At 41.7% G+C, this 13,420-nt stretch overlaps 1 pseudogene; it reads left to right on the top strand.

Annotated features, from left to right (window-relative positions):
• LOC115679886 (protein ACCELERATED CELL DEATH 6-like) overlaps nt 1-7,967 on the top strand; it is a 94,161-nt pseudogene extending 86,194 nt beyond the window's left edge.
• The last annotated feature ends 5,453 nt before the right edge of the window (nt 7,968-13,420 follow it).

Genomic DNA, 13,420 nt, shown 5'->3' with positions numbered 1-13,420 from the left:
CTTACCCAAATATGTTACGGGTGTTCACATAAAATTCCAAACTCCGCTTATTAAAGTAGTTGGAAATCCCTTACACTTTTAAGCTGTTCAATGTAGTTCCTAAACTTAAATTAATTGAAAAACTACATTGAATGTTTTCATATAGTTTGGGGACTAAATTGAATATGTACTAAAAGTTCATGGATGGCATTAAACAAATTAAAAGTTCAGAGACCATATTGCATATTGGGTTAAAGTTTAAGGACTATATTGAACAAATTAAAAGTTCAGGGATCATAATGCACATTGGGCCAAAGATTATGGACTGTTTGTGTCATTTTTCCGTATTGTTCCATCATGCTAGAGAAAGAAAGTCACAGTGCTTCGATATTCACAGCTTGAAGCCATAATTTTTTGAACCGAAACTGGATTAGATAAACCTTTCAAAGCATTTGATTCATTCAATCATTAGTATCACCACTACTTTCACCATTGCAATCTAATCCCACATCAGCGACTCTGAATCCAATTAGTGATTAAGGTTTCATTGAAAATGTCTTTATCCCCAAATGGGTTAAAATACATCAAAACCAACCAAGCCCCAACCAGTGTAAAATGTATATGCGGATGTTGTCCCTAATTTGAAGCTCCTGATCCCAGATTTATATGGCGAGATACTCAAGATGAACATGAAGCTATTTGCAATGACCGACTCCAAAAGTGGTAATGTATTCCACTTAGCGGCTATCTTGAATCGGGCCTTAGTATTTGATCTCTTACAACCAGAAAATGAATATTTGGCCCAAGAACGGGATGAGAATGGAAATCTTCCCATTCATATTGCCAGCAAGATGGGTCATGTTGCACTAATAGAGAAACTGTATCCGGTATTCCAGTCGATAAATGGGCGAGGACAAACCATTCTTCATGTGGCAGCAAAATACGGGAGAGCTTCAGCAGTGAGATATATACCTAGACATCCAGATCTGGGGTTTATGATAAATGAAAGAGATCATGCTAGAAATACACCTCTACACTTGGCAGCGATGTATTTACAACCTGCCGCTTTGATTCCTCTTGTGCAGGATAAAAGAATTAATCCCCCCCCTTCTCAACCACGAACGCTCGACTGCTCTTGACATTGCTCTAGATCACTTACAAAGGGAGCCTACGTTACAAAAGGTAGGTAACATGAACAGTCACTGTTTTATTTATCAACTTACACGAAATTTTCATAGAGTAATACTTTTGTTAAGCGCAGATCCCGTATTCACATCATTATGTCTCCCAGTCGATAGCATTGTTGAAGCATTGATCAATCTTCTAGAATAGCCGAGATTCCTCTAGGATTAATATTGTACAAGTCTCTAATTTAGCCTTAATAGGTGGTACTTAAATTTTGCCCATGAATATGTCCGCGGATAGAAACAAGTGAATATCTCTGACAAATGCTAAGATAAATTGTTATATGTCTCGATTAATTGAGCCTATAAATAAGATCAGGGGTTGTCAATGTTGAAATCTTTTTTTCTTAAAAAGCCAGGGGTCTCTAAACATGGCATAATCTCATTACATTATCAGTAAGTCAACCAACAAGGTGAAACGTATACATTTCATTCTTGCCTCTTTTCTCATTTTCAATGAACTTGTTACTCTAGTGTTAATTCTTCAAAATGAGGAGACACTACCTCTTTAGAAGTAAAAGTTTCCCTTTAAATGAGTACTCCAAAGTTCGTTCCCGTTATCGATTCAGTAACAATTTGTTCTTTCTTTCCTTTTCTTATGTTTCCGATCTCAGCTATTGGCATTCACGTTGTTGTGAGGCGCGTCACCCACCTATAAGCTCAAATCTGACGCAGCGTTCAGCAAATAATTCAAGCAAAACCTTGCTTAGAGAAAGAAATCTCGAAATTCAATATTGATGATAATATTCTGTTCCTAAAAAAGAACCCTAAAACAAGCTTATATATCCCTAAACCAAACCCTACTAGGACTATAAATCATAAAATATCAAAATTACAAAACTGCCCTTAAAATAAAAACCCATAAAAAATATTAAAATAATAGAAAAATCCATGTAAACGATCCCGAATCGCTAAAATCTATCGTTAGTAACGGCCAATGGCCGTGAGTTTTGTTCAGACCACCGTTTTGCTTCAAATGACCGAATTTGAGCCCGATCCGATGTTGTCAACCGGGTCCGCCGGTTCTAGTCGCATCACCATTTCGCCTTCCGTTTGGACTTTTGCCTGTCCAACCGATCTAGAAACGCACTACTAATAGATTCTACATTATTCTCCTCAACTTGAAAAGTACTCGTCCTCGAGTTAAAATCAGGATCTGGATATAACGGCTTTATGGACTCATGAAACGGTGATAAATTAGCAACATTGAAAGTGTTAGATATGCTCATACTATGTGGAAGGTCTATAACATAAGCATTATCATTGATCTTCTTGCTGACAGTGTAATGCCCATACTTCTTTTGCTACAATTTGCTATAAGATCCAACTGGTAATCGCTCTTTACGAAAAAAAATCATGCCTGATCACCTACCGCAAACACCTGCAGCTTTATACTTCTAATTAGCTTCCTCTAGCTTCTGTTGGACTTCATGATGCACTTCCACAATCTGTTTAGCCATATGATCCGCTGCTACACTCTTATCCGCTTGTTTAGGCAACCGTACTAAATCCAGAATATGCTGAGGCGCCTTTGTATAAGCAACAGAAAAAGGCGACCTACCAATAGAACTATGAACTGCATTATTATAAGCAAACTCTGCCTGTGATAAAGCAACATCCCACTGCTTCGGCTTATCTCCACAAATGCTTCTAATCAAGTTTCCTAGAGTTCTATTAACCACCTTTGTTTGCCCATCAGTCTGCGGGTGAACTATACTACTGAAATTCAAAGATGAATCAAACAATTTCCATAAAGTAGGCCAAAAATGCCCCAGAAATTTGTTGTCCCTATCAGAGGTAATAGACTTAGGGACACCATGTAAACGAACCACCTCTTTAAAGAATAACCTGGCCACACTTACTGCATCAGAAGTCTTTCTACAAGGAATGAAGTGCGCCATTGTGGAAAATCTGTCAACTACAACAAAAACAAAATCCACACTTCTTTGTGTTTGTGGCAAACCAAGCACAAAATCCATGGACAGATCTTCCCATATATTGTCGGGACCAGGTAATGACATGTGCAGACCTGTATTCTTAGATTTCCCCTTAGCAGTCTAGCAAACATAAACTTTTGTACATACCTGCTGACATCTCTACGCAACTGGGCCAGTAAAATCGCTCTCGGACTGCAGCAATAGTTTTATCATGACCCAGGTGTGCAGCTAATCCACCATCATGTAAATCACGAATTAGCTTCTCTCGTAATGATGTTCGAGGAAGGTAAAACTGGTTGCTACGCATCAAATAGCCATCCTGCACATAAAATTCTTGCACAAGTTGACCAGCAGCACAAGACTTCCAAATTTGCTCAAAGTCATCATCATCTGCATAACAGTCTTTCAGCTGCTCGAACCCCAAGATGTCTTGGCTTAATGTAATCAACAAGCCAGCTCTCCTACTCAATGCATCTGCTACGACATTATGCACACCTGACTTGTGCTGTAATCTGAAAGGAAATTTTTGCAAAAATTGACACCATCACGCATGCATATCTTTGCTAATCCTCTTCTGACTATTTAGATACTTCAAAGTTTCATGATCAGAATAAAGGATGAACTCTTTCCCAATCAGATAATGCTCCCAAGTCTTCAAAGCCCTTACGATAGAATAGAATTCTTTATCATAAGTGCTCCACTTTTGCCTTGCCTCACTAAGTTTCTCACTGAAATAGCAAATTGATCTGCGCTCTTGAGACAAAATAGCTCCTATACCCACTCTACTGGCATCACAGTCCACTTCAAACAGTTTATCAAAATCAGGTAAGGCAAGAACAAGTGCAGTACATAACTTTTCCTTCAGAATAACAAAACTATTCTTTGCTTCCTCTCCCCATAGAAATTTTCCTTTCTTCGTACATTCAGTAATCGGGGCCGCGATAGTACTGAAATTCTTAATAAATCGCCAATAGAAAGTGGTCAACCCATGAAAACTCCTAACGTCAAAAACTGTTTTAGGAGTCGGCCACTCTCTGATTGCTCTCACCTTCGCCTCATTTACCTCTATTCCTTCAGCAGTAATAATAAACCCCAAGAATAAGAGCTTATTAGTTAAAAAGCTGCACTTCTTAAGATTAATATACAGCTTATTAATCTGCAAAGCTGTCAACACCTCCCTTAAGTGCATTAGATGATCCTCCTCAGTCTTACTATAAATCAGAATATCATCAAAATAAACTACAACGAATTTGTCAATAAAAGATTTCAAAACCTGATTCATAAACCTCATGAAAGTACTGGGAGCATTGGAAAGTCCAAAAGGCATTACCAACTATTCGTGCAACCCCTCCTTTGTTTTGAAAGCTGTCTTCCACTCATCTCCAAGCCGAATCCAAATATGATGGTACCCATTCTTCAAATCTAGCTTCGAGAACCACTTAGCACCATGCAACCTATCCAGCATGTCATCAAATCTCGGAATTGGAAACTTGTAACCCACGGTTATTTTATTGTTGGCCCTACTATCTACACACATCCACCAACTCCCATCTTTCTTAGGAGTCAACAAGGTCGGAACAGCACATGGGCTCATGCTATTCTGAATGTGCTCCTTTCGCAACAACTCCTCCACCTTCTCTTTTAGAATCTCGCTCTCTTTAGGACTTATCCTGTAGTGTGGTAAATTAGGCAGACTAACACCAGGAATTAAGTCTATATGGTGCTGAATATCGCGCATAGGCGGTAACCCATTTGGGATCTCCACAGGCATCAGCTCACTAAACTCCTTCAATAAAGGCTTAACTGATTCGGGCTGCTCCTCCACTTGTAATTCAGCCTCTTGCTTGAATGCCTGTTTCACTATTAATGCGTGAATCTATCGGGTCTCCTTAATCTCAGCTTCAAATTTCCTTGTAAGGGTAACGAAATTATTTTCAGCAGCTTGCTTTCCTTTATTCTTCAGTGGCAGCAACGTGTACTTCACTCCATCCTTCACGAGGTTATATTGATTACTCCTTCCCGAATGCTGCACATCTACATCAAATTGCCATGGCCTCCCAAATAACACATGACATACATCCATGTCTACCACATCACAATACAGTTCATCATGATATTTTCTAATGGAGAATGGAATTTTACATCGCTCAGTCACCCGAATGCTTTCTGCTCCAGATTTAATCCACCCTAACGTATAGGGATTAGGATGATTCTCCACGGGTATTCCCAGCTTCTTCACTGCCTCTTTCCCAATGATATTCTCTATACTTCCACTATCAATAACCCTAGTAAATATTTTTCTCAGAATAGTGCACTTAGTTCAGAATAACTGATGGTGCTGCGAATCATCTTCCTGTTTTGGGGCCAACATCATCCTGCGCATCATACAATTTACTTCCCCTTTTTCATCTTCAAAATGATCTTCTTCACCATCTGGCTCATAGCAATACCCATCTTCTTCCTCATCTCTCGCTGCCACATTTACGATTTTTCTCTGAGGGCATTCATTAGATCGGTGTCCAAGTTGATTACATCTGTAACACTTTATCGCGACTGGTTTAACATAAGAGTTAGGATTCACAGTTTTCTGTGCTTGCTTTCCCTTATCCCTCGGTTCGTTCATAGGACGCATTTATAATGCCTTATTTTCTTGATTTCGCCCTAGGTTGTTGCGGTTGTTGAAGTCGCTCTTCTCTATCGAACTGCTCGAACTGAAACCTCGATAATTTTCATATGCTCTTTTTCCTTTGTCTTGCTGCATCAATTCTGCCTTCATCACCATATTATTAGCTTCAATAAAATTTCGCAGAAACTGCACCTTAATTTTATCTCGAATGAAGGGTTTCAAACCATCGAGATATCTGGCCACCTGCTGTCCCTCCATCTCCGATAGATTATTTCGCTCCGCCAACCTCATAAATTCGGCCGTATACTCATGTACAATCCGATTGTCCTGCTGGCAACGTTGGTACTGCTGGAATATAATCTGTTAATAGTCAGGTGGAAGGAACTCCTGTTTCAGCAGCCTCTTCATCCTAGTCCAAGTTTGAACTCTATCTTTCCCTTCTCGCTCCCTCTTATTCTGCAATCTCTCCCACCATGCAGACGCACCCCCTTTAATCTACAGGTTACTAATCGCACCCTTTTCTCACTAGAGGTCTCCATATAATCGAAAAATCTATCTATATCAGCAATCCAATCCAGAAATTCTTCTATGCCCAGACTTCCATTAAAATAAGGAATATCGACTTTCATTTTAAAGTCGTTACCTTCACAATCATCGTAACGTCGCCTTCCATCTCTCCTATCATATCCTCTTTGAAATCCTCCATGACGATGTTTGCCGCCATAATCAGCACGTTCCTCATCAAAATAATCGTTTTCTTCTTCTTCAGAACTCTCTGAAAACAGAGGGTTATTCTGCCTGCGGACAGGAACATGCCTATCAACAGGATCACCGCGAGCAAGATCTGCACCTGGTCTTCTGTCGTTTCGCAGATTCCGGTTCACATCAACGCCGAGACCTTCGAATCGATCTGTTAACTCATCAAATCGTTCTTCGAAACGACGAAGACTTTGATCGATTCGTTGATCCAAGAGTTCCATTAAATGCTGCTCCAAACGATGCAGCGTGTCGTCCCCAAGGATTGGGGCTCCAATCTCCTATTCATCATCACAAAGACCACCGCCAGTCGCCATAGGCTCTGATACCACCTGACACAGCGTTCAGCAAATAATTCAAGCAAAATCTTGCTTAGAGAAAGAAATCTCGAAATTCAATATTGATGATAATGTTCTGTTCCTTAAAAATAACCCTAAAACAAGCTTATATATCCCTAAACCAAACCCTACTAGGACTATAAATCATAAAATATCAAAATTACAAAATTGTCCTTAAAATTAAAACCCATAAAAAATATTAAAATAATAGAAAAACCCATGTAAACGATCCTGAATCGCTAAAATCCATCGTTAATCACGGTCAAAGGCCGTGAGTTTTGTTCATACCGCAGTTTTGCTTCAAACGACCGAATTTGAGCCTGATCCGATGTCGTCAATCGGGTCCGCCGGTTCTAGTCGCATCACCGTTTCGCCTTCCGTTTGAACTTCTACCTGTCCAACCGGTTCAGAAATGCACCACTAATAGATTCTGCATCAAAATCTAATCATACTTAAGCCGGAAGCTCGAGATAAAGCGTTGCCAATTTTGGGCGTGAACGAAAAGTTGCCAAACTTGGACCGACTGAGGGACAATATCAATACCCCTCTGTTGGTGGGAACGCTTGTGACCACTGTGACTTTCGCAGCTGGTTTCGCAGTTCCTGGAGGATTTAACGGCTCAGACACGGCCTCAAAAGATTACCGCAGCATGGCTACGATACTGGACAAGAGAATGTTCCAGGTTTTCGCGATTTGCAACACCATCGCGATGTTTTGCTCAATGATTGCGGTCGTCGGCCTCATGTTAGCGTACCATAGCGACGTCCACTTAGCAAAAACTGCATGCAGGCGTGCAACAGTGTGTCTATCAATTGCCCTCCCGACAATGTCCGCCGCTTTCTTAACTGGCGTCACCTTGACAGTTGGCAAACTCCCTTGGCTTGCTACCACGATTTTAATTTTGGTATACGTTTTCCTCCTCATTATCACCGCTTCTGCATTATCACAGTACTATCTTTTATTTCTGGAGTTCTTCTACCTCTTTAGGAGCCACCGTGGTCCTATCCGTCTTGTGCTATCCTGGATTATTCTCGTTTCCATTTATTCTGTTGGAGTTGAGAGGTGCATTTTGGATGACTCGGAAGAGGACAGAACGGCGAGCGGGACCTCTGCTAGTCCGCCTTTGGATGGTGGCGGTAAAGTTTAATTTGCAGAAACAAATATATATATTTGCCTTAGTGGATTTGGGTCATTCTATAGTTGCTTTCCTACTGCATTACATTAATGATGATTGCTAACGTATTTACATTCAACCGTTTCTTCCTTCAATAGCTCGTATTATTAGAATAGTTGGATGTAGTTCCACAACATCTCACACAGTATTAAAGCTAGCGATTCTCAGTTCGAACCTTTTCAACGTCCCGTGTTATATATTCTCATATTATAGACTTGAGTGAAGTCCAGCCTACTCTCAAAGGGGAGTATTAAAGTATTCAAACTAAATCATGCTTTGGGTAAAAAAGTTTAAGCTTTTAAAACAACTGTGTTACAATTTAACGAAAATCACGATTATACATGTGACATGCTGTCTCAGTTGAATGGATGAGTGGGATGAGAGGGTCATTTCATCCGTTTCACGGCTTGGAAATCAAATCATTAGTTTTGAACATGGAGAAGCTCGCATCTTATGAAATCACTTGTCTAGACAGGCCAAGGACGACTTACCCTAAACCATTCCAAATGGCTTGGTGTTTATACTGCTAGAAGAATCCTTTCACATCCCTTTAAGCCAGATTGAGAAGTCAATCCGTCGTTTGTATATATGCGCAAATGGCTTGGTCTTCAAAACACTCGTCACGTTCATTCAAGTTCTGCCGTCATCCTTGTATAGTATGCTCCATTTACCCATTCGTCCCAGCTGGGCCCAACCATCGTGCCTCTGCTTTCGTTTTTTGTTTTCTGAGATGGCAGCCGTTGCCTGTTTCGACGATTCGTCCGTGGCTGTCAGGATATCGACCTCACTATTGAGGTTCTTATTGTCAAATGATACAATTAGTACCAGCATTTTTTTTTCTGATATGCACTTCATTTGTGGTGTATGGTAAAGATGTCATGCATACATTTTATTTGCCAGACCCCCAGTAATAATGCTATTCACGTATCTATGAAGTTATAAATTTATAATATTATTTTGTCGATAGGCTCTTGCTTTGGCAGAATTGATTTTTCTTGATCGAATTTGTTATTTCTTATTAAATTATTTCATTTTTAAAACTAAGAGAAAAAAGAAATTAAGTCTGATAAAGACATTAGTTTTTGTTGACACCTAGTTTTAATTTGCCCAAATTTAATTGCACAAAATTTAGGAGTTAATTTTCTTTAATTCCTAAAACAAAAAATATTTCTATTTAAATGCATTGCATATAGAAATTAGGCAAATTTTGCATTAATAGGGCCTATTAGAGTTTTAAAATTAATTTAAAATTAATTTAAAAAATTAAATTAAAAAAAATCAAAAAAATCGAGTTGGGCCGAGTCGGGGCCGGGCCGACCCGGCCCTTTTTCTTTTTCTTTCTTTTTTCCGCGTGAGCCCCGGCCCACTCTTCTTTCGTTTTTCTCTTCTTTCCCTCCCCCCCTGCGCTGGCCCAGCCCGCTTTTCTTTTTTTCCTTCTTCTCCCCGCGCGGCTGGGCCTGCCCCGGCCCAGCCCTTCTCCTTCCTTCTCCCCCCACGCCGATCGCTTTCTTTTCCCCTGTTCTCCCCTGTTCACGACGGCAGCGTGACGAACGGCGGCGGCTCCTCACCGTTGCTATCCGACCAGAGCAGGGCCGGATGAGCACGCCAACGGGACTGGCATTAATGGCCAGTCCCATCTTCCCCATTTCCCAGCTCCCTTATCTCCCCCTCTCTCTCGGCTCCCTGTTTCTCTCTTTGCCTCACCGAACCAGGCCCCCCTGCATCGGCTTGCAAATGGCCGCGAAAGTCGCGGGGCAGGTAGGCCGGTGCAGGCCGTCGTCACGCGGACGTAACGGAGCAGAGGGACTCCGACGTTCGCCTATAAAAGCCGGCGAGAGGCAGAGAGAGAGGGTCGGCCATTTTCGGAGAAAAACAGAGAGGGAGAGAACAGAGAGAAAAGAGAGAGAAAGATAGGAGATTCGAGTTTTTGCAGGTCCCCGTAGCCGCGCCGTCACCCGCAAAGTAGCCGGAAAATCATCCCAAAGCAACCTTGATCGGTGAGTCTCACACCCGGTCCCAAAGCCCCTGTTTTGCCCTGTTTTTGGTGTTCGATTTGGCCGGGACTCACGCCGGCCGTTTCGCGCGAATCCCGGCCCATACCGTCGTCCCCTATGGTCGGTGTGTCACCGTCGAAGGCAAGGTAGGTCGCCGGAGTACGCCGGATCCCTGAGGTTGGTCGAAAACCGTTTGTTTTGGTCACGCACGCCGGGTGTTCGATGAAATGCCTCAAAGAGGCCGTTTTTTAATTTGATCGCCGGCCGTCGAACGGTGGCCGGACGGTGACCCAGGTGGGCGGCGAGGCTTGGTGGTTGTCCCAGGGGCTGGATTTTGGTCGGTGCCGGTCTGGGTCGACCGGCGAGAGGCCGATTTTCGGCTTTGCCGGTGCCTGTGCACGCGGGCTCGGCCTGACCCGGTTCAGCTTACCCGACCCGAGTCAACGCCCGGGTCGGATCCGTTGACCCAGGTCGGTCTGACCAATCCGAATCAATTGACCCGACCCGGGTCAACGGACGGGTCGGATCCGTTGACCCGGGTTGGTTTTACCGATCCGGATCAATTGACCCGACCCGGGTCAACGACCGGGTCGGATCCGTTGACTTGGGTCGGTTCCAACCCGGTCCGGATCCACCGACCCGTTTTTAAAAAAATTATTTAAAAATTATTTAAAAAATTTTAAATTTTTTTTCTTAATTCTTTTTCTCTGCCCGTATTTATTTATTTATTTAAAAAAAACAAAAAAAAATTTAAAAAGTTTTTTTTCTTTTTCGAAAAAAAATCAATTTTTTTTTAATTTTATGTGGTATATCTAAGTGTTTTGATTTATTGTTGTATTATTATGCATGTTATTGTCTTGTTTAAGTTAGACAAGCCTGAGGTTGCGCGTAGTGTTTTACATGTTTTTTTATTACTATTGTGTTATTATGCATGTTTTTAATACAATCACATGAATTGTCGTGTTTTGAATGTCATCTGACTTAGTTGGGGCTAGAACCTTAGAGCTGCATATCTATCCTGATTGTTGATCGTTTATGATTATGCACTCGCTTGATCACCTCACATGTTAGGAGAAAGGTCCTAAAATCAATCCAAATTGCCTGACAAATATTTTCAGAAATGAACAGGGTAAAAAGGTACCGAAAGGACATTAGTTATCCAACTAGTGTAATCAAGTCCCCGAACTCAGTTAATCTCTGGTTCGCAGGAATATGGTGATTCTCCCATCACCTTATTTGGGTTTCTAATCGACCCACCCTAAATCGATTAGTGGCAACTCCTTGATATAAACCATTTGCATATTAAATACTTAAACCCTAAGTCACGATATGGTATGGGCTTAGGAGAGCCCGAGTTAAGTCCCGAACCTAGACTTAGCACGTACCAGGCGAAACCCCTTCTTTTTGCACGCATGTCAAAAGCGGGGATGTCGGTCGCGACAGACTGGCGACTCCACTGGGGACCTGTTTTTTTAAAAAAAGTGGACTTAGGCCAAAAAATTTTATCCTGTTCAAAATAATTTTTGTTTGGCAGCAAGGACTCCAGATATGATGCTGACATTAAGGTGTTATTTGTTCTTGCAGGTTCGAATTGATTGTTTATAAATTGTTGTGCATGCTCTAATGATTTAGCACTACACTATTGCACACACAACCACGCTGCCGGACCTGGGCCGCAATAGGGCATTTTAGGATGGTGTTAAGAAAGATACAACCTCAAACACAAGCCCGCGATGTAGAGGCTGCCTTTCTTTTCCCTGAAATTTATTTCTAAAAATCGTAAAGAAATATCTTTAGCCGCTATTCGCGTGACTATAAGATATTCCTTTCGATTTGGCCGAGGTTAAAAGAACTTGACATTAACGCGAGACTGCGACGGTCAGGCACCCTTTTAATTTCATTTTGCTGAGCCAGTCTAGATAGAAATCGAATCTCACTCATGTGCATGTTGTTGTGATTGCCATGATTCAAGGAAAGGTATATATTCTATCTCTTCTCATTTTATTATGCAGCGTACTTATTCATTTGGTTTCTTATTGTTAGGCCACTCGTTGATTGCATTTTATATACGATGGGAAGAGCTGATGTCCAATTCGTCCCCACTCCTAAAAAAGAGCTTCTGGCATGGTGGGACCAACTCGATCAAAATGCCAACAGTATGTCAAAGCAAGAATTGGTCGCCTACTCCCCTTGCTCAAAATCAACATCCATTCTGGCATGATGCAAGCATTAGCACATTTCTGGTGCCCACAAACATCCACTTTCATATTTGGTAAGTTTGAGATGACCCCAACCCTGGAAGAGTATAGTATTGTCATTGGAAAGCCTTTGGGATCTGAGCTCATCAAATCACTTTTGGGTGTGTCCCCTCTACCCGAATTATCCCAGTTTTTGCGAACTGATAGTAATACCGTGAAAAGAGTCGTTAAAGCTCATTGCAATGCCTGTCCCTGGTTTTTCTTAAATGAGCGTTTTGAAAGTCAACCCATGGGCCAAAAAGCTAAAATTTTTATCCTTGCTTTTGTTGGGTGTGTCATTTTCCCCCATCGCAGAAATTCAATAGACCCTTCGATTGCGTATGTGGCCAAACAAATTTGCACCGGCTTGGGTTATGTTAATTCGGTTCTGGTAGAAACATTTTTATCTCTAAACCGTTTTAAACAAAATGATGATAAAATCATGCGGGCCGCCCCAGAAATTTTGCAAATCTGGTTTTTATCTCATTTGAGAGGATTTGGGCACCTCATGCAGCTTTTTGAAGTCGATGACTTTATGCATCCGATACAAAGGTTTGAAGTCTTAAAAAATAATTCCCCTCATAAGGATTACTCTACCTGGATAAATTTTTTGAAAAACCCCGATCCCAAAGCTTTCTTATGGCATGCTAAATGGTTCCATGAGGTTAGGCTCGATATGCTCACCAGTTTCACAACCCTATTCCATTACTCGGATTATCAGGCGTCACTTCGTACTATCCCTACCGGGTAGCCCGTCAGTACAGGGCCCTTCAGGAAATCCCGCCACCTCTCAAGACAGACCTGTTTCGAGCTCGATTCACCCGCTCGAACTACAACTACGCCGGAGAAATTCGTGCCATCCAGGGAGTGTGGACTGAGTGTCAGCCTGAGAACATTCTTGTGCCTAGACTGTTGAAAGGACAAGAAAAGGTTCACCATGCCTCTCTGTTCCACATATTACATCACCAAATCCCGGCCGAGCTACAGCCAAAAGTCCCGGATGTAACCAACAAGCCCAGTCGCCAAACACAGATTGACAATCTCGAAAGGACTGTAGGGATGAGGGATACGCTTATTGCGGAGCTTGTCCATGAAAATAAGCGGCTCCGAGAGACTGTAGCTTCCCCATCGTTTATAGAATGAGCATTCGGGAAGGGAGCCTTTTTGTTAAAATCCCCTGTATTTTATATTTTCA

The sequence above is a fragment of the Syzygium oleosum genome, unplaced genomic scaffold, assembly GCF_021117445.2.
Source record: "Syzygium oleosum isolate NSW1041296 unplaced genomic scaffold, Sole_v2.1 Sole_v2.10, whole genome shotgun sequence".
NCBI lineage: Eukaryota > Viridiplantae > Streptophyta > Magnoliopsida > Myrtales > Myrtaceae > Syzygium > Syzygium oleosum.
The sequence above is the reverse complement of the archived record's forward strand: the minus strand, read 5'-3'. Positions and strand labels throughout refer to the sequence as shown.